Source organism: Podarcis vaucheri, assembly GCF_965113315.1.
Source record: "Podarcis vaucheri genome assembly, chromosome: 5".
Classification (NCBI taxonomy): domain Eukaryota; kingdom Metazoa; phylum Chordata; class Lepidosauria; order Squamata; family Lacertidae; genus Podarcis; species Podarcis vaucheri.
The window spans coordinates 50,746,466-50,768,383 of NC_138763.1; the positions used below are offsets into that span (position 1 = coordinate 50,746,466).

Below are 21,918 nucleotides of genomic sequence, written 5' to 3' on the forward strand. Positions count from 1 at the left end.
TACCAATACAAATTTCTTTTGAAAGCAAATAATACTTTGTAAACTTTCTAAAAAGCCTTAGTTTTGACTTCTAATAGTTTGACATCCTTCTCCATGTTCTCGCACCGCTCCTACTATTGCTAGCATTCCCATTGACTGTTAACAAGCAACTACTGGCTTGATTGGTGACGCATTCTCCACAATCACTTCTTCCACTCAGTGGGGCTATATCAGCCAATCACATTTAGAACTGTGTGTTATCATGGTTTTGGATAAAGATGTCATCATGCTATGGTCCAATTGTTCACATTTAAAGGGCAACATTCTGGATTAGGGAGCAAAATAATTAACATATTGCTGGGAATTCCCACTGATTCTCAGTGTCTTAGTTTTTTAATCTATAAAAATGTACCAAATAAAATTAACTTTCACCAACATGATATCTTCATGAAAAAATTATTTTCACAAACCTGAAAGGCTCTCAGCCGCAAGCTTCTTATGTGCTGCTATAAAACCGTCCTATAATTAATTGGGGGAGATCCCAAAAATATTCATTAGTCATGCTTTGCACTTGTGATGTTTCCAGTAATTATGATGAGAACTGAAACAAATCTGCCCAGAATTTCCTTAAAAATTTTCTCTGAGAATTTTCACAGTGAATATCATCCAGGTGTATTCTGCTTATGTAGACAGTTCCCACATTTTGTGTATGACAGAATTTGACAGTTTTGATGAGAAACCAGTAATATCTAATAGTAAGTGGATGACAAATAGCAGCCAACATTTGACACCATCTGATAAATGAGTTGCAATATAATTTAGTGAATTTTGTACTAGTCATTCAAAGAAGTCAAAGCAGGTGATTTTTTTTTTTAAACTTTGTTGTCAAATTGGGATTCCCCAAGGCTGAATTTCTCCACCAAATTACAAGCTGAAATTTAAGCATTCACTGACTTTTACATTTTGTGAAATTTAATTTCTGCCCCAGTTCTGAATAGGCTGCTCTGTTCTTGGATAAACTTTAAAATGGATCACACCTGAAGAAATGCTACTCTTTTTAAATGATAATAATAATAATAATAATATTTTTATTAATTTTTCATTAATAACAATCCAATGGAGGCCACATTAATACAATGCCAAATCATGCGAAATCACAATAAAATCAAAAGAGCCAATTAAACAGTTCTGAATGAAACATATTTGGATGACTTTCCGTGTTCCGGCTATCAGGAGTTGATATTCCTTGATCCTGTGCCAATTCTCTTAATTAGTCCAAGTTCCACAATTCCTATCTTAATCCTTTGTTCTAGCAGCCACTGATGTGATGACTTTTGATCGTGTTTAATAAATCCAAATCCATTAACTTGCAGAGGGAAATTATATTCTGTAGCTGTGTGAAATATTTGTTTACCTTCTTCATTTCCTTCATGTTATAATCAGTCAATTTTCTTCAACATTGCCCCTCCTTCAAAAGCTCATTTCTAGGTGCGTCGCAGCTCAATTTTGCCTCTCTGAAACTGAAAGCAGAAACAAGTCCATCCGCGTCACACCAAAACCATCATAAATCAGAACTAGAGCTCTCTTTAGTTGGAAATGTTACAAGTCATCACAGTATTTCACACAGTCTATCCTTTCAAGCACCCCGTAAAGAAAATTATGAGTTCTTGTTGAATCCATCTTGCATTCCATATATAGTTGTAATCCATTAGTAATTTCCTTCCATTAATATTTGATTCTTTTTCAGTGAAGGCTTTCCAATTCATAGCACAGCAAAAAGGGTCCTCTCCAGATCAAAACCTTCGCACTCAGTGGCTGATTCATTTTGCAGGTTATCGTTCTCCTTCTTCCAAAACACGTCTGTTTCTTTAGTCCAAATTCAGACACATCTTAAAAGAAACAGAGATACCTCCTCTCATGGCAACCGCATTGGGGAGTTTCCAGTACAGGCAGTCCTATGCCCTCTGCATCCCTGACTCCGCATTCCATCGGAACCAGAAGCAGTTATCGGACGATCCACGAGAGAAAGCTCTCCCCCCACCCACCGACCCTGGGGATAATACTCCCAAATTATCCTTAATGAACTGCACGGCTGGCATCCGCTACCATATTATCGGCAGTTCGCCATGGCAGCTGCGCCAGAAGTCAAGAAATGCACTGGGAATGCACTGCTCACCTGACTTCCCTATGGCTGAGTTTCTTCTGCAAACCAGTTTGAAGGGGCAATAAAGCAGTGAGGTGGGTGTGGTGCAAACATGCTGGCAGAGGTAATCTGGCATTCCTACTGATATATTTGCACCATGTCAACCTTGCCACCACCATGCCCCTTCCCCTTTCCATCCCAGAATGCAGCAGCGACTCAGTGAGAGGGAGGTCATGTGAGTGGTGCTGCTCCGCTACATAATTAGCTACATTATGCTGCCATTCTTTCTGTTTACACCCCTCAAACATTGGACATCATTATGACTTCTCTTTTTAAGTCATTAGCATCTGCTAATAATTGTTCTTTTCCAGACTGGAACTTTGAAAGCCCAGGCCAATTGTTTGTAATTCAGTATAAATTCTCTCTCGATACATTATGAATCTCTTAGTGCCACTGAGGGGGGCTCAATTAGCATAGACTGCTGAGAAGCACTTGGAATACTTAATCTTTTAAGAACTACAAACTTTAATATTAATCACTTAAGTTTTAATAAGAAGGCATAAATTGTAGCCTTGATTCCAAAGCACATTTGGCAACAAAATTTCCATTTTATTTTGTTACATTTCTTAATGTGGAGGGGAAAGCAAGGATGAAAGCTTCTTAATGAAGTGAACGGATGGAAACCTCAAAAGATTGATCTTTAAAGTGGAGGGGCATTAAAAATCATCCGCAACAGTGGCATTTGTGATTCTTATAATCTTATCTCAAGGGCATTTGAGTAAATTTAAACATGTGCAGGAGCTTTTAAAAAGTTACTTTTGCTATATGGAACTGCAAATCCACTTTGCAAACATGATATACCCTGATAGTTGTTGAACCAGCACTGTTTTCTTGGGGTGGAGGCCTCCATATAGCCCTTTGACGTGGTCCTAATTCATCCTACATAAGGCTTCTTTACAGTTCATCACAAGAGAGCAGCACTGAGACTGACATCACCTTAGCTTTACCTAGGATAAAATGCCCATCCTGATAGTAAAATGGAGACCTCCCCCCCCCAGAGGTGCTGCTTCACTGGCTGGGTTGATTGGCAGCATGTAAACAGAATACATTGCCAATATCTTGCCCAAATGAGTGCTTCTTTTACAGCATAGCAGGATGACTTCCCACAGTGGAAAGCCACTGGAACCATGTTATATGTCTGGGGTCTATATCTGGGGATATGATGGGGACAGAGCACAAAAGTGAAGCTGTAATCTTAACCCTGTCTACCTAGAAGCAAGTCCCTCTGAATTCAAAAGGGCTCACTACAAGATAAGTGGGGTTAGAACTGCAGCCTCAGACAAAAGACCAGTAGTAATTTTAACCTTTAAGGAAAGCAGGAGAAGGAGATGAGCTGGAGTATCCTAACTTGAACACTGGGAAGTACCTTCAAGGAATACTTTGTCGCTGACTGGTTGTACCCGTCATTGTTTGCCAGGAGATGAAAGCTTAACTAACCAACATGAAGAACAGAATATAGTCAAATCCTTAGATGCTGCCCACTTCAGGTTACTTACCGTATATTTAAAGCACCTTTTCACTTAATCAGGAATTAATTTATCCTTTGCATTTGTGGCACTGTTTCTCTTACACTAAACCTTTGCAGTAGCTATCAACACCATTTTTGTTTTTCTGAAATGCTTTCCTTTATTTACACTTCAATCTTCAGTGTATCCTGTACTACAGTACAAATCGGGGGGGGGGTGAGTTTATGGGATCAAAAAACACATTAAAACATTACCCTACCCACCTTCCTAAGCGATAGCATTGCGGCATATGTAGTAATGCCATAAACCATAGAATGTGTGGGGAAATTGAACAATTTAATATAGCACTATAAATTGCTTGTTCCTCCAATATGGCTAGAAAACCAATTTTCACAGTAGCAGGCCACGAGAGGTAAACACAGCCCCAATGGAAGAACTCTTTCAGATTGAAATTGCAGCAAATGAGACATACTTATTCATGACCATGGGAATGTTGATGGGTGGGGGTGGGGAGAATAATAATTTCAAAACTTTTCCTTCTCCTTCTTCTCCCCCACCCCCCTTTTTTTTGCTTCTAAATAAATTACCAATAGGCACTGCTAGCCTAACTGAAGAGCTTGTATAACTTCAGACAGGTAATTTACATGCAGTGATTGGATGTAGAATTGATGCATCAAAGGGACCATGGCGCTTCAGTGTTCTCACTGCGCCCTTTATACCCTTTTAGCTGCATCCATTTTCTGTAACTAAATAGCTGGAAAAAATTCTACATAATCCATTCCTCCACAGGCATAATATCATATGAGGGGTGGTGTTGGTTTTTTATTGTACCATAATTGGAGATGGAACAAATGTGCCTCCCCAGGCAAGTTCTTGGTCACATGTAATGTTTGTACATATGAAGTCAGTAGACTGAACATCTCCAAAGAATGAACATCTAAAAAGCACCAGTATGTGCTTTTATATACAAGATTGCCTTCAGACGGCTCGGGGGTCAGATAACTCCATATCTTCCAACATTTCTCCAATGAAAATAGGGGACATCCTAAGGAAAAGTGGGACATTCCAGGATCAAATCAGAAACCGGGATGGCTTCCTTAAATCAGGGACTTCCCTGGAAAATAGGGACACTTGGAGGGTCCACACCTGTAAGTGTTGTGCTGCAAAGGAGGGGGATGCACAGGAGTTCACAGCAGTGGAAGTAGTAAGTGCAGATACGATGTGAGAGATGATATAATCCTCCATCCCTGGGTGCTGTGGCTTCCACTGATGGGCCTCTCAAAGGGAATGCCATGCCAGCCACATCAGGACTCTTCTCCTGCAATTGTCTCCTGGGTGCAGCCGTTCCATCAGGCTGCCTCGGTGGCACAGATGGGAAGCAGAAGCTTCATTAGGTAAAGCTAAAGGGACGCCTGACCATTAGGTCCAGTCGTGACCGATTCTGGGGTTGCGGCGTTCATCTCGCTTTATTGGCCGAGGGAGCCGGCGTACAGCTTCCGGGTCATGTGACCAGCATGACTAAGCCGCTTCTGGCGAACCAGACCAGCACACAGAAATGCTGTTTACCTTCCCACCAGAGTGGTACCTATTTATCTACTTGCACTTAGTGCTTTTGAACTGCTAAGCTGGCAGGAGCAGGGACCAAGCAACGGGAGCTCACTCGTCACGAGAATTCAAGCTGACCTTCTGATCGGCAAGCCCTAGGCTCTGCAGTTTATCCCACAGTGCCACCTGTGTCACTAGAAGCTTCATTAGCTCTGCCAAAAGCCCAGCTCCATCAGGCTCCTTCCTACCTCTGAAATGTCCCAGCTGGTCATTATATCAGGGGTTGACAAACTAAGGTCCACGGGCCAAATCAGGCCCTATTGCCTTCAGGATCCAGCCCGCGGACTGTCCGTGCATCAAAGTGGGGATTCTGTTCATTCGGGCTACACTATTTCCCCCCTGTGCCATTCCATTTCCCCCTCCCTCACACACACAGCAGCAGCGGCGCCTCCTCCTGGCTTCTCCCCACCCTGCCTAGAGGAGGAAGGGGGATGGGCTGAGCTGGCTGAGCACCATTTTACGCAGTGCCTCTGCGCAGCCAGCCCTTTCATGCTGCTCATCTTCCCTCCGCCGCTGCCCTGGTGCTCCTTTGGGCCAGAGAGCAGAACAGACAAGCTCGCTCTGCCTACTCACGAGAAGCAGCAGCAGTGGCAGCGGCAGCCCCAGGTAAGGTAAGTGCAGTGGCTGGGGGTGGGGAGGAGGACTACTTGCCCCTCTCACCTCTTTTTCCAGGTCCCCCCCCCCGTGCCACTTCTATGGCCCGTCACAAGGTCTGAGGGACAGTGCTGACCCCTGCATTATAAGAACAATTCTTTAAGAACAGGTGCCTCGGTTTGCTTTCCTTTTCCCTCTTCCCTCCTTGTCCCATTAGTTCACACTGCACACAGAGGCCTATGGGATCACTGCCAGTGGAAGCCATAGTTCCTGGTCTCAGGGATGGAGGACAGGTTGGGGACCTTCTTAGTGTCTTCATGCCTACCCCCTGCCCAAGAGCAGTGCTTTACTTTCCCTCCGTAGGAACTGCATTCATTTGTATGCAGGAGATTATAAATGGGTTTCATGCATATTTATGGCATCCAATCCCAGCTAGAAGTTAACTTATTTAATTGTGCATGTATTTCAATGCATGTGTACGTACTGTCCTTTAGGTCTTCTGTATTGGATTTCTTGGGTCCAGTGTTGCCAGAAATCCCCCTTTCACCCAGTGCTCTCAGGAAAGGGATTGGCTCATACATATGAGCCATCTGTTAAACTGTTTCTTTAATTATTGTAGAATCTGTGGAACATTCCACACTGGGATCCAGGATCTCAACTTTATTTTTGGCAGGTTTAAAATGCTCTTTGGTATTTTATGATAGGTAGAAAACCCAACGTCGTAGTGTTTTGCAGCATGGATTTGTGAAGAATGCAGTAACCTACTGGAAAAGAATAAACCTCTGCTTTTGCTTGAGTACCCAATAGAGTGCTTCTGCTAGGGTGAAATGACTGGATTAATATCCAGGACTGAGCCTGCCTATCTCTTTGTGTGACAGTTCTGCTACTTCCTGAGTGGCTTTTAAATACTTCAGTGTTGTATTATGATGCCAATATACACCATGGATAATTCATTTTAAAGAGCTTATCTGAAAAACTTCTCTCTACCAGACTACTAATCAGAAAAAAATACATTTTAGCGGTACCTAGCTATTATAATCCAAATGAATAAAAACATCAATAAGCAAACAGCTTCCTAAATTGCTCTTTTAAATTTTAACTAAGACTGCAGCTCTAATTATATTTTACTTTGATGTAAATCCAACCAAAATTAAGAAGGCTTTCCTAGAATCCCACTTGGTTTTACCAGATGTCCTTCAGTCTGTAGGGATACCCAGATGTCCGCCATCTTGTTTAAGTTTTGAATCTTCAGAACCCTGCTAGTAGCACATTTTCAGGATCAAAGTTTTTTCCTCCCCACAGGCTAAATTTGCATTTGACTAATGAAACTTGCATTCTCTTCTGTAGCTAAAATATCACATGCTCCTAGCAAAGCAGACTCTGCCAAGAGCGAACTTCGCTAGTCAACGCTCTTGAGAGAATGATACTTTTCATTACAAGGGGATGCAGTTTAATGAACTGGATGGATTCACTTGCCTCTAGTGCTTCTCTGGAGCTTGTGATGATCCCCAGATGATGAGTCACAATTTGCATTTAAAAAGAGGCTGACAATTCTATTGAAAAAGCATCAGGCTCAAGAGCCTAGAAGCAGTTTCCTTATTATTTAGTCTGACTGATATTGGCTATTATTGCAGCCTTGATACTGTTCATCCAACAACACTGATAAACTATATGTATATTATTATTATTATTATTTTTAAAAAAGTTACAAAAGATCCATAGAATGCTTACATATTGCTAACCAGATGAACAGAAGGAAATATCTGAGGAATTAAAGACCATCTACCCCTTGTTTCAGAGGATTGGAAGCTCAAAATGCATAGTATTGAAATCCCATTTTATCTTCCTCTGCTATTCTTGTTTATTTATTTATTTATTTATTTATTTATAAGATTTTTCTCCACCTCCAACCTTAAAACTATAACACTTGTAAGCAACATAAAATCAACAATAAAATCATATCAATAAAAGAAATGGATCATAAATTAATAGATCTGATTAATATATCCCACATTTCTTCCATCATGGAATATGCACCCAGTTCCTTAAACTGTCATCCATTCATGCCCTGTCAAGATCCAAACTAGAACTACCAATAATTTGGCTTGAGCTTATTCTTATGCATTAAATGTTTCATTGCTGTCATTGGCATTTGTGCTATTCCTTTATACTTTGTTTATATTCAGTCTTGAATTCCCAGTAATTTTACTGTTTAACTGTGCTGTCAACCTGCCGAAGGGGCACCTTCAAAGCTTCAATGTCTGTAGACTCCCTAGTGTGTTGAGCCCCAGATCAGGATCTGACATGCCAAATGTAGCTACACGGGGTTTGCTGAGGTTTAGCATTAGGTACAGGATCAAGCTCCCAACTCCATAGGCCTGTCTCAGGCAGTACAAACACAACTTCTCAGCTGGTGCATCCCAAGGCCTCCTTATCCAAGGTTTGGGTGTTGGGAGAGTGAAAGGTCCAGGGGTTCTGCTGCTGCCCCCCCCCCCTTAAGATGTTGTCTGGTCCTCCCAAATCCTTGTCATATGGGGTTTGGGCCTTCTATGTTCCATTCCAGGTAGAAGAAGGACCTGTAGTGGAGCCAAGAGACCCTCAGCTCAGCTTGGCTCCTTTTCCAGGAAACTATTTCCCACCTGTCTGGCAATTGCTTCTTCTGGGCTATTTAAGTTCCTGAGCCTCAACAGCCCTCCCGGGAGCAGGGGCTCCTATCCTGCCCTGTGCAGGCTCAAGTAGCAGCAGTCTTGGCTCTTGGTGAGGCAGATTGGGGCCATCTTAAAGGGACAATCACAGTAAAAGCTATTGTACCTGAAGTGATCTCCAGCAGATCTTCACAGTAACCTTTTTTCTGTTTGATGCCTGTTTGCATTGCCTAGAGAAATTATTTTGTGAGGTGACTAAATAAATATTAAAATGTATTTATATTGTGTTGGGCTACAGTGCTATACACACTTACTTGGGAGTATAGTCCGTTAAACTCAAGAGATGTCTATGGCTGTGCTGGACGTATCTCAAGAAATGTTATGAGCCTACTTTATAAAATAAAAGCACAAATGACTGCAGCAAAATCTTAATTTAGACCATCAGTAATTTGAGTGAAGCTCGGAAGACCAACATGGGAAATAGATCACAAAATTCTGTTTGATTAGGCACAATTCTTTGTGTGGGTTGTTGTTGCTTTTACTAAATAGTTATACCATTAAAACTTGCTCCTGAAAAACCAGTTCTGTGGCAGAGAGCCTAGTCCAGTACTGAAGGAAAAGGCTCACCACAATTGAACATGTGCTTGTAGCAATAATCCATTACTCTTGTGCCCTGGTAAACTAAACTGATTAAATGATTTTATATTTGCAAAGGAAGCCATGCATCAAACTGTTAATAAAGTTACTTATGCGCTACAGACACTAACTGACTCCAGCAATGTTTGCATGGGAAAGGGAGCAAAATCTATATTATTGATCTTTAAGGAAACACATACAGTTCTGTGCTATACTTTCAAGATGTTGAGGCTGGTTGGTTAAGAAAGCATGTGCCCTGATCCTTTAATACTGTCCCAGATACAGAGGCCTTGTTACTTAGTATATCACACAACATTTGCTGTGCCACTGATCAGAATTCTGACCTCTGTAAAACCTGGATGAGCATATCAAAAGAATTTTAAAGGAACATATAGATTTTCTAGAGATGAGCAAATTCTTTGTATCTGCCTTCACCATGAAAGAGACAGACCACCAGATACTTGTGTCTCAGTCAAGGGAGGGCACTTGGAAGATTAACTTCTTGGTTTTACCAATGAATACAATTTAAGCAGCCACTGGGTCCAGATGGATCTAAGAGCTGTTAAAGAATTAACCTGAGAAAGTGTGCAGTGTAATTATCTCTTAGTAAATGATGTAAGATGACCCGTTGGGTGCTCTGCAATTTGTTGAATTGCCCTTTCAAAGTCTGGTTGCAAATTGTGAGGATCCAGGATGTGCCATGCAAGGTACTGTTGTAAGACAGAGAATCACTTTATTTTTGCTGGATTTTAGATTTATTTTTCTGGCCCTTTGTAGGAGACAAATGAGATTGCAGTAGTAGCAGGCTACTCTTTTCCCTATCATGTCTCTATAGCCATACATCACAATTTCAGCTCTTTTGACACTGATTTGCTTTAAAAGACACATTCCATTGGTGGTACTGATATTTCTCTGTCTGCCGCTCATTTTATTTCGATAGGATCCGTTGCTATCAGTAATGGCCTTTTGAAGTCTCAATTGTAGCAAGATAGTGGCATTATTCATCTAACGAGACTTGCCAGTATCCATATTTTTCATCCCGCACAGGCATTGCAAGATCAGGTAAGATTTCTTATGTGGCAAGCATTTGATAATAATACCTTGTTTAAATTGATGGAACTATATATTTTTTTCCTAGGATTTTTATTCCGTAAGATCTGTCAACCTGACAATGATATCATCATTTCCCATTTCATAATTTCTCTCTTTCTCTCCATTTGATTGTCCCATCTGCTTTGGAGCCTGCATAATATCCATGTCCTTTGAATACATTATTGCAGTTTTTGAGCAGTTGTGCCTTTGATGTGCTACATACTACTCATCACCAAAAAAGTTTCTGTTGGCTTGCAAATTGACTAGAGTTCAGTGTTCAACAGGCATGCAGTACCACTTGCTGATAGAAAGGGCTTCAGACTATAGTTTAAAGACTGACGTGGAAGCAACTGTCTTTTTTCCTTGTTGATTTGTCTCTAGTACCACTAAGAATCATTTTGCTTCTCTGTTTTCTATAATGTTGAGAATGACCTTGTAACCATTACATTTGCAGATGTACCAATGTCTGTTTTGCATTTAGACCCCCCCCCCCAAAGCTAGAAATTATTTTATAATTGCACTTGTGTAATTCTGGTTTGTCTGTTTTTGTTACTGCCCTTGATTATTTTAGTCCTGAGCTTAAAGTTCTTAGACAAAATATTTTGGCTCTAATTTGAAGGGGGAGGGTTGTGAGAGTTAGAGCAGTGGACCTAGCCAGGAGATTTCACGGGAAGAAGCAGAAAGACAAGGTGGGGAAGAAACTCATAGCTGCTCCTCAAAACGTCTCCCAGGGGCTGATGGCCACCATTTCCCTTTCCCAAAAAGTCCCCAGGAACAAAGTTGCATAATGATGGATGCCACTCTTACAGGGAATTCTGGGACAGGATGGTACATACACCCTGAGAAATTGGCCAAAATCCAAATGGTGCTCAGCACTAAGCATGTTGTTCTTGTCCAAGACCTGGATGCTAGAAAGAAGTGTGTAAAGGGTGTTTTAAGGCTCTTGGGAACTAGGCCATCCTTAGCACTGCTCAGGAAATTCCTAAGCCTTGGGAGCAAAGATTTATTGTGCTGCACTTGCCTGGATAAGGTCCTGACAACACTGAACTAAAACTTAGACCCTTTATGTGTTTCTCTAGCCTTCCTCGCACTAGTAACTGCCCCACCTTAAGTTGATACTAAGCCCTACCAACAATATCAAATGGGAGTTTACAAAGAAAGAAAGATCAGTGATGGTGAGTGAAGGCAGATAAGTCGTTCTAGGCCTTCTGGCCTGTTTTTTGAGAGAAGGAAGCTTGTATTTGTCATAGGAATGCTGTTATTAATGCATCTGCAATACATGTTATACTGTCCAGGGTTTTGTTTATATATAAAGTTTCAAGAGCAACAATATTAATTGACAGTCTAAATTGATACATGGGCAGAGAGACAAATAACTGAACATTCAGTTTCTCTCTGTGTACTTCCTTTTGCAGTAAGATTTTTTTCCCTGTCATACCCATTTAGAATCCAAAATGTACTGAGGAAATGGGGGAATGGATTGTGCTGACTATTTTAGTATGTCTTTTTAAAAATAAAGCATGCAAGGCAATGGGAAACAAGCAATGAGGCTTCTTATCAGTGAAGGGGAAAAAGTTGCATAGATTCATTTTCTGTGTACTGTTAAAATCTGTTGAGAACTCAGAGTTCAAGCAGCTGCTATAGTTGGCACGATTTTACAGAAACTGAAACTCTTCTTAGAAAATGCTGAGACAGGACAAAATTCTCTTGTCTTCTGCAACTGGTACAAATAAAACAACCATGATCAAGAGTAGGAGGAGATGAATGTCAGTCTGAAATCAGCTGCCCACCACTGTTTTTCCTCTAGGTGGTATAAGAAAATAATGCATGAAGGGATGACAACTGGGGCGGAACTGAATCAAACCTCAGTTTCCTTGTGTTCTTCACAGGCTATAAAACGCCATTAGAGATTCTTTGGGCAAGGAAAACCCAAATGGGGCAAATTATTCAGAGGTGTACTGCAAAACACTTTTCCTTGAGTGGTGACCATGCTCCCTGCAGCTCCCCTGGGCCATTTTCCCCACCACCACTCTTTAGCTATTCAGTTTGGTGTCGTGCCATCATCACACTGCAAAAAACAGACTAGCCATGTGATGACAAAGAGCCATATCAGAGTGAAGGTAATGCTTCAAACTCTTCCTCTGATTTGGCTTTATAATTGCACCATGTAGCCAGGCTTGGCTATGTGACACTATGTGAAAATGAAGGTAAGAAGCATTTCCTTTAGTCAGATTTGGCATTTAAGATAATGCCACATTGGAGTGGGGGAAATTCTTCTTTCCTTCATCCTGGCACAGCTGAAGGGGCATGGGGAATGCATCAAGCAGCATTAGGATTAGCAATTGTCATTGCTATGGTAACCATGAACAGGTAGGGAAGAAGGGGCTAACAAGCAAGTGGCGGTAGGACAGATATGAAAGTTTTGCATACCCAGACTTCCTTTATGTCCACCAGGTTAGTTTTTGAACATTAAGCTGAGCCTAATGAAGATTGAAGGGTCCTTAACCCATTCCCTGTAATCAAAGCTAGTGCTTGGGTGGAGAATGACTGAGGATGGGATAAAGGAATTCTCCCAGAACTGGAGCATTCTTCCATTACCTGCACATCCCTACATTGTTTCAGCAGCTTTTGATTCCATAGTTGACAAAATGCAAACCTCACCAACTTTAGTAGCATCAGCAATATTTCTTTTTATTTTTGCTATTTGCTATTTATTTGTGTCTTGTCAAATTTTGTAGCACTGGTCATGACATGCTGCAGTGAGCATTATGTTACTTTTTACAGATAGTGCTAAAAATATTACATAGCATATTGCATGATCTGTCCCAAATTGTGAATGTACCTTACTTCTGAATTATGGTGCTGGAGGAGACTCTTGAGAGTCCCATGGGCTGCAAGAAGATCAAACCTATCCATTCTGAAGGAAATCAGCCCTGAGTGCTCACTGGAAGGACAGATCCTGAAGCTGAGACTCCAATACTTTGGCCACTTCATGAGAAGAGAAGACTCCCTGGAAAAGACCCTGATGTTGGGAAAGATTGAGGACACAAGAAGAAGGGGATGACAGAGGACGAGATGGTTGGACAGTGTTCTCAAAGCTACCAACATGAGTTTGACCAAACTGCAGGAGGCAGTGGAAGACAGGAGTGCCTGGCATGCCATGGGGTCACGAAGAGTCGGACACGGCTAAACGACTAAACAACCACCACCACTATATTTGCTTGGGAGAAACAGTTATACTGTACTGGGAAGGCATGATCTCTGCAGTGCAAGGATTGCTCAGCCACAATTAGCCACCATAATGACAGTAAACATTGTGGTGGGGAACATTTGTGGAAGAAGGAGGCAGGGACAATTCATCATCTCTGCATTTAATCTTCTTCATAGTGATAAAATGAGACAGCCCCATTGTATGACCCCGAGCACAGGAAAAGGATGGAGCACAGAGAGACAGCTGAGTTCCTGATTTAAGAGGACAGACAGAAACAACATAAGAAAAAGAATAAAGGTCAAGAACTAGCAAAATAAATAAATGACTCTCATCAGTTTACTGATGGAAGGATCACAAATAAGAGCCCTGTTTGATCAGACTATTGGCCAAAAAGGATACCTCACCCCACCCATCTGACCGGGTTTCCCTAGCTACTCTGGGCAGCTTCCAACATAGTATAAAAACACAACTGTGCATTAAATATTAAAAACTTCTCAACTTATGACATATATGTTCCATAAGAAGATTTGTAACATTTTTAGCTGCCGTGTCACACTGTTGGCTCATGTCAAGTTTGTGGTCAACCAAGACTCCTAGATCCTTTTCACATGTACTGCTCTCAAGCCAGGTGTCACCCATCTTGTATTTGTGCCTCTCATTTTTTTGCCCAAGTGCAATACTTTACATTTCTCCCTGTTAAAGTTCATCTTCTTTGTTTTGGCCCAGCTCTCTAATCTGTCAAGGTCGTTTTGAAGTGTGATCCTGTCCTCTGGGGTGTTAGCCACCCCTCCCAGTTTGGTGTCATCTGCATTTGATCAGGATGCCCTTGAGTCCATCATCCAAGTCGTTGATAAAGATGTTGAATAAGACCGGGCCCAAGACAGAACCCTGTGGCACCCCACTAGTCACTCTTCTCCAGGATGAAGAGGAACCATTGATAAACTAAACTAAAACTTTTTTGGTTTTGTTCTTGTATAGGTTTTTGCAGGAGGTCCTGCAAAGTATGCACTGCTATTCTGCAATTAATCATCACATATGCTTAATGGAACTGACTGGCATATTGCATCTGACAAACGAGGCCAAGAAACAGGTGAAACCAAGCAGAAAGAGGGACATAATCAATAACACAGCCTGAGGGCACTGAGAGGCATTCTTGTATGAGAAAAAACTGGGGTGGAAGCCAGATCTAAAAACAGGGCAGGGTGAAACTAGGAATTTTTTTGTAGTAAATACAGGAGAGAACAAAATGATGCCACACAAATGAATGTGAACCTTTGAAAAAGTGAATGTGGATCCAATTAATGTCCCCTGAAGTCCCCTATTTTGATCCAGAATACAAGTCACTACAGCTCTTGGTGTGTGTACAAGACATAATGTTTTCTTCAGGGACCCACAGACTAGACAGAAGCAAAAAGAAAAGAAAAATATCAAAATATCTCGTTTTACAATTCCACTACAGTCCTGGATTCCTTGGGGTGGGGTTGGGGGGGGTGATATCAAGGCTGTGTCTATTTCCTCACCAGTCAACTCTGCAAAAGCTGTTGCATTCTGCAAGCTGCAAGCACTTGGAGATGGTTCCTTGCTTTACATCCCTGGCTCTTGCTTAAAAACCAGTGCAAACCATCAGAATTCTTCATTAAAAGGAAAGCCACAAGAAATCCTTTCAATAATTAGAAATGTTTCTTCCTTTGTTTTTCTTTAGCAAATAGCTGCTGTGTGGAGCAGTAGGAAATTATGTTTCCTTCTAGGGGGTCAACAGCAGCGCATGCTTGTGGGTTTGTTTATCCTCGCAGCTGCTTGGCAATTATCATTTAGCAGCTGTTATTTTCCTTCCAGAAGGAAACTAGATTTGTCATCCCCCCTTGTTTCTCCCAGAGATGAGGAACCTGCAGTGGGCGAGGTACAGCCTACCAAACAGACAGAACAACCTATAACGTTCCTCCTTCTGGATGCTATGTGCTTGTTTCCCTCCCACCCACACATTACTTAGCAGTTCCATATGATCCCAGGTGTAGAAAAATAATTAGACATCTGAAGAGTTGTCTCATGTTATCTCAAGATGGCTAGAGTGGATGTTATTAGGAGACACAAATGAGGTGAGGTGAACATACCTGGTTTCTTTGCAATAATAGATCCAAATGCTGAAAGTACGAGCAAGGAGTTATAAAGATGCCACTTGCCTTTTGGAGAAAAACTGGTGACATCAAGCAGGTGTCAATAAAGGATGGGGAACCTATCAATGTCTGTCTGACTAGGTATCAATCATATTTATACCCTTCCTTCCAAAATAAAGGTGCTTAGCCATTAACACAACCAATGTGTTTGAAAGCCCAGGAACAGCCACTGAGAAGGCTCCCTTGACTTCACACCAAACATTCTTCAAGTTTTGGTGGGACAGGAAGAAGGACCTCTCCAGAAGTTCTTAAACCCCATACAAGTTCATGTTGGAAAACACAGTCTTTCAGGTCTAAAGTAATGGAGGGCTTTGTAGGTCATAACCAGCATTTTGAATTGTGCCTAGTAATGGATTGGTGGCCACTGCCACTGTGGTAACATGGGAGTCACAAGCTAACTATACCTGGTCCCAGCCAATAGTATGGCTGCAATGTTCAGAACCAGCTAAAGTTTCCAAACACTCTTCAAATGCAGACAGACTTGTGTACAGTGTGTTACAGCTATGCAAATGAGTAAGGCGCACACCACCAGGGCCAGATCTAACGTCTTCAGGACTGGATGCAGTTGGTGCAGTAGCCTTAGTTATGCAAAAGAGCTCTGAGGCACCACAGATTCAGGGCTAAATCCAGGAGCACACCCAAACAATAAGTGCTCTGTTCTGGATGATTCAGAAAGCCATTGATTTGACGTTATTGAGGCAAGCAAGGCAAGAACAAATTTGATTCTTTGCGATTTAGGCAGAATTCAAATATTAAGAAGAACTCCATTCCAGGATAATAATACAGATTAAGGAAAACAACATTTCAGATAATATGTCTCCATTTATTCAGCTAGACTAATCACCTCATTATTGTCCATCCTTTACAACAGACCATTTGCTGATGCTTATCTTTATGCTGGGACCAAGAAGACGATTTTGCAAGTGGCAAGAAACCTGACTAAAATTGCTTTTCTTTAGCTATCAGACAGTATCTTTCTTTCACTTGCTATTTCCCATTGTCACTGTCTCAGCAATTTACAATATCTTCTAACTGTTAAAAATATTCATCATGTGTCACATAATCCATCAGCAGCTTCTATTTGCCTATGTTGTAAACAAGAGTTTTTCCAGGTCCCCATTTATCATCAGATTATAGAAATTTTCTAATGTTCGCTTTTCCCCTGTGCTATGCCACTCATAATCTCACATCTCAGGGCAAAAACAACAGGGAGCGTGTGCAAGAGGAAGTTCTTGGTTCAAATCTCAACTCTGCCGTGGCTTTAGGAAAGCCAATCTTGCTCAGCATCAATCCCCCTATCTGCATTATGGGGGATAATAAGACTGACTCACCTTACAGAACTGTTTTAAGTATTGCTATAGACCATGCTTTTGGAGTACTTTGAACAGCTCACTGTGCAATTTGGGAAAATTCAGACAAGAACTATGTATCATGGATGGCATCATTACAAGGATGCATGCTTGTGAAACTAGTTTAACGCCATCCTGAAACAAAAAAGTGCAAAGAGATACAAAAAAGATACAGTTCAAATGAAAGAACAGGGTGCCTCCAAGCATGTTTTGAGCCTACAAATTCTTTTAAGGGGCGTAAATGAACTAAAAGTCTGAGCACTCAGAGGTCCACTCCTGTTTATGTTCTCTAATCCACCCTCTCATTTCAGGAGCCTAATTAGGTGGGAAAGTACTCTGGTCGTTGCTGTTATTAAACAATTATGAGTCAGAAACTCTTGCTAATCTACTACAAATCAGCCAGAGATCTGCCAGTTGATCCCAATCTATCCTACCCTTGGCAGACTGCATGACATGCACAGCTCTGGCCTCCAGCACTTCGTTGTTGCTTCCCACCTCCCAGTATCTGCTGCCCCCACTTAGACAGGCCAGATTATATACAGGTTAAATATCCACCTCCAGCATTAAAAGTAGTGCTGAACCAATATTTTCTCTTTCAATTACTCCCTCCAGACATTTGCAGGGGGAAGTGTGCAAAAAGAGAAGTGAAGATGAGGTGGGAGCACATTTCACCAAAATTCTTGGGGAAGGATGGAAAAGTTTTGGCTTATGTTACTTAAACAATGCACCAAAGTGTTCCTTCTGGTTTTTTAACTTTGGGAAAGGCAAGCCTCAGATAGCTTCCTGGAGCAGCTGTGTGAAGCACCAGGACCTCCCAATCCTAACATTGGCTCCTGATGGGGGCAGGTTAGAATGCTCATGGAAAATGTCCTACTATCGTTTGCCCCTGTGCTGTGGGTTGGAACATCCTGCTGAATCCTGGTTGAAACATCCCTTTGAACTCTGGTTCAGAAAGGGTCGTAAAAGGAATTCACCGGGGCTGCTTGGCATTTGGGTGTTAGGCTTTGGTTTCTTTCTTTGTTTGTTTGTTTTGGGGGCATATTTTGGGCAGAAGACAGCAACTCTTGCAAAACCTGCTCTGCAGAAGTGGACTGCTGCTGGTAATTGGATGCCAGACATACTTTTAATGGTTTTTTTTAATACTTCTGAACCGTTTTCTGTATCCTGTTATAAGGAATGTGGGGAATTGTGACATACAGCACACAAAAGAATACAGCGGATGAAAATATAACTCCTACTGTTTTATATGGATCAATCTGTCGGGCTTTCGGATGTAGCCTAAACAATACCAGTGAATGTCTAATTTCTATTATTCAGGAAGCAATCCTCTGCTAAATGTACAGCAGCTGGAGTGCCTTAGGAATTGGCACAAGACCCTTGTAGCAGTAGATCTAGAAAATATGCTACTATTGGGATTCCTATGCCGGCATAATATCAGAGATATTCTCATGCCAGTTTAACTGACCCAGTAAATGAGGCAAGGAGGAAAACTCAGATATATTGAAATCACCCCAGTTACATTTCCACTGACCAGTAGGGCTGGCTGCAGGTTTTTTCAGACCTTCCAGCACAGGATGCCCATTACTATCTCTCCATTATGTACCCCTGCCTCTCTTTCTCCTTCCATTATGGACTGTTTCCCTTTTCTTCTCCATCCCTTGTTCCCACATACTGGGACTCTGAGGGAGCAAAGCATGGAAGAGGCACTACTCCATTCTATTCAAGTATTCCTCCCAAGAGGAAGGGGGAAGTTGGCCCAGAGCTCCCTGCAGTGGCACAAGCCCTCGGGGTCATCATGAGAGGCATGGCTGCAATAAGCAAAGCAGCAGGACTTGCAAGCCCTTTTTATTTCCTTTGGAGCTTGTAGGTCTAAAATGAGCACAAAGGCTCCTCCCATTCGGAACTGGGAGCTTGCCCCAAGACCCCTGTGTCATAGAATCATAGAGCTGTAGAGCTGGAAGGGACCCTGAGGATCATCTAGTCCATGGGCAGGCGAACTAAGGCCCAGGGGCTGCACCCAGCCCAATCGTCTTCTGAATTTGGTCCACAGACGGTCTGGGAATCAGCATGTTTTTACATGAGTAGAATGTGTGCTTTTATTTAAAATGCATCTCTGGGTTATTTGAGGGGCATAGGAATTCGTTCATTTCCCCCAAAAAACTATAGTCCGGCCCCCCACAAGGTCTGAGGGACAGTGGAGCGGCCCGCTGCTGAAAAAGCTTGCAGACCCCTGATCTAGTCCATCCCCTGCAATGCCCCTATGGGGATCAAACCTGCAACTTTGGCATTATCAGCACCATGTTCTAACCAACTGAGCTATCATGGAGGCATCCGAGGAAAGCTCCCATATTCTATTTGGAGAGACATCTGAGTGTCATGGAGCAGCAACTGTTTTGAACCTCTTGGGGCATCAAACTCTCTGCTATACTCCCTCTGGGCACCTTTTCCAGTGGGAAACTGTCATCCAAAAGACACCTGTGAAGCCTTCCAATTCCTGGTAGGAAGGGTGCCTGGAACCAAAAAGGACTTTCTACCACTTCACTTATTATGCTACAGCCATACACAGAGACCGGGGGTGGGGAGCCTCCATCCTATGGACCAAATTTGGCCCTTGAGACTGTTTTCTTTAAACCATAGTCATTTGCCCCACAATGCATGTCATATGTGACACCAGATATGAGGCAGGTAGAGATGCAATTGATTGCGCACAAAGCTAATCCCTAAGGTAAGCCTTGAAGTTACTGCTCATCAGCTGCCTCTAAACTTTTCTGCTGAATATGTGAGGTCTGGAGGAGAGGACAAGGCCAACAATGATGGTGATGATGGAGTGTCCCCTCCCACCCGATGCATTCATAGCTCTGTGGAGGGAAATTTATGAAGGAAACTAGAGCTAAATACATGTGTAAGTGACCAGACTGCAGGCAGATCCACACCATATATTTAAAGACCATACAATGCATATTTAAAGCACATGACCTAGTGATCTTCTGTGTTCAGTTAGAAGCCTGTGACCATCATAAAGGTCTCCCCGACACAACATTATTACTAGTATTATGGAGAGGGGAAATTCTCTATACCACTTTTCATGTCAAGACAAAATACCAAAGTGGTTCACAAATAACAACCTTCTGCAAACATAATCTTTTCATTCAGCAGTTTAATGGCTGGACAGTTACCTTCTCCAGGAATTCTCCACAATGCTAATAGCTAAACGTTTGATATTCTTCAGCTCTGAAAAGGAGACAGAAATACTATAGCACTAACAGAGTAAAACAGCAGTATAAATGATCTGAGGATTTACTGTGCTTGTCAATCAAAGGGAGAAAAACATCTTAAACTTCAGAACAATATAGTCTTTGTTCTTGAACCTTTTGCCCACCTAATATAACCATGAAGTGGGCTCTTTTCTTCTCTTTGCAACAATCTGCCTCTCCTGTCTCATTCCTTCCTATATCCCACTAGTCCTCCCTCTTCCCCTTTTTCTTTTTCTCCCCCCACTTCTGTTCTTCTTTCTTTTCCTAAAACTCACTCAGTTAATTCAACACCCTTTGAAGAGCCATTGATTTTGTTTTCTCAGTGAGGATGAAAAAGAGGGGATTCAAACATCATACAGTGGTGCCTCAGGTTAAGTACTTAATTCGTTCCGGAGGGCCGTACTTAACCTGAAACTGTTCTTAACCTGAAGCACCACTTTAGCTAATGGGGCCTCCAGCATAATTTCTGTTCTCATCCTGAAGCAAAGTTCTTAACCTGAAGCACTATTTCAGGGTTAGCGGAGTCTTTAACCTGAAGCGTATGTAACCCGAGATACTACTGTACTGGGGGAAAGTATAATAAATGTTTAAATTAAAGGGCAGAGGAGGCATACATCATTCATTTTGAATTTTTCAGGCCACTTCATCCTGACACATGTTAAATGAAAATTAACAAGGGAATCAAACTCCACTGTTGTAAATTCTCTCCCTGGCCACAAAGAACTTGCTCTAGCTACAAATTTTAGCCTCAAACTTTGAAAACATCAGCCTATTTTATTTTATTTTTTAAAGGACTATAATAAAACATAAGTATTACTATTTTTAATGGCCATTGAGCCTGTCACTCTAGGTTCCCTTTGCTGTGATGTCTGACTCTTAACAACGCCCTACTTTTCCCTTAAAGTCTCATCTTCCCATTTGCCTCCCACACAGGTCTTTATAACTTAATAAGGAACAGACATGCCTTACTGAAGAGAAAAGTCAGAACAAGAAAATTCAATAGAGCTGTGTGTATTGTGGGCGGGGGGTGGGGAGGAGGGAGAAATGAAGGAAGTGTCTCAACTTACATTAAGAATCAAAACTACAAAATATTATAAAAAAAGTATAACCTACTTTGTATTTTGGAAAGTTGTTTTGCTGTTTGCTATGAATTTCTTTTCTTTTTTTCTTCTATTTGCTATGTATTTAAAGACCTCTTACGATATTGTAACCAGATTTTGCACAATGGTTCCTGACAGTGCTTTTTTCCCCCTGGGGGTACTCAAGAATACGCAGTACCGGCACCTGCATTTCCCCTTTTCCCGCATAATTAAAAGAATCATGCAACAGACTGTAAATTAAACATTAAAATAGTGTTTACTCGCATAAAGTCTTTCACATGATTCTAGCAGTAACAGCAACAAAAACATGGCTGGCAAATTCTACTTCTGGATTATAAAATACATAGCTGAGTTCAAAATGAAGTCTCTGCTTGAAGCCGAGACCAGACAGATGTCTATCTGGCTGAGAAGCATGGTGGAAGGGAAACTAAGATCTGAGGCAGCAGGAGGTAGAAAGGTTTAAGTTCGTTTGTCTTTTTTCCACCAGAGAACTCAAATGAAGTGACATCAAACAGTGCCCTCTCTAGTAATCAGGAACTCTATGTTTCTTAACCCCTTCGAACATGCAAACTAATTTGGGCAGCAAATTCCCACAATTATTAACCCGCCT

At 41.7% G+C, this 21,918-nt stretch overlaps 1 long non-coding RNA gene across 1 annotated transcript; it reads right to left on the reverse strand.

Moving 5' to 3' along the window:
- Positions 1–13,546: 13,546 nt before the first annotated feature.
- LOC309533580 lies at positions 13,547–19,925 on the reverse strand. The gene is made up of 3 exons (XR_014220304.1): positions 19,866–19,925; positions 14,952–15,062; positions 13,547–13,682 (listed from the first exon to the last, which is right to left on the reverse strand). It is a non-coding gene; the product is annotated as an uncharacterized lncRNA (long non-coding RNA).
- Positions 19,926–21,918: the final 1,993 nt, after the last annotated feature.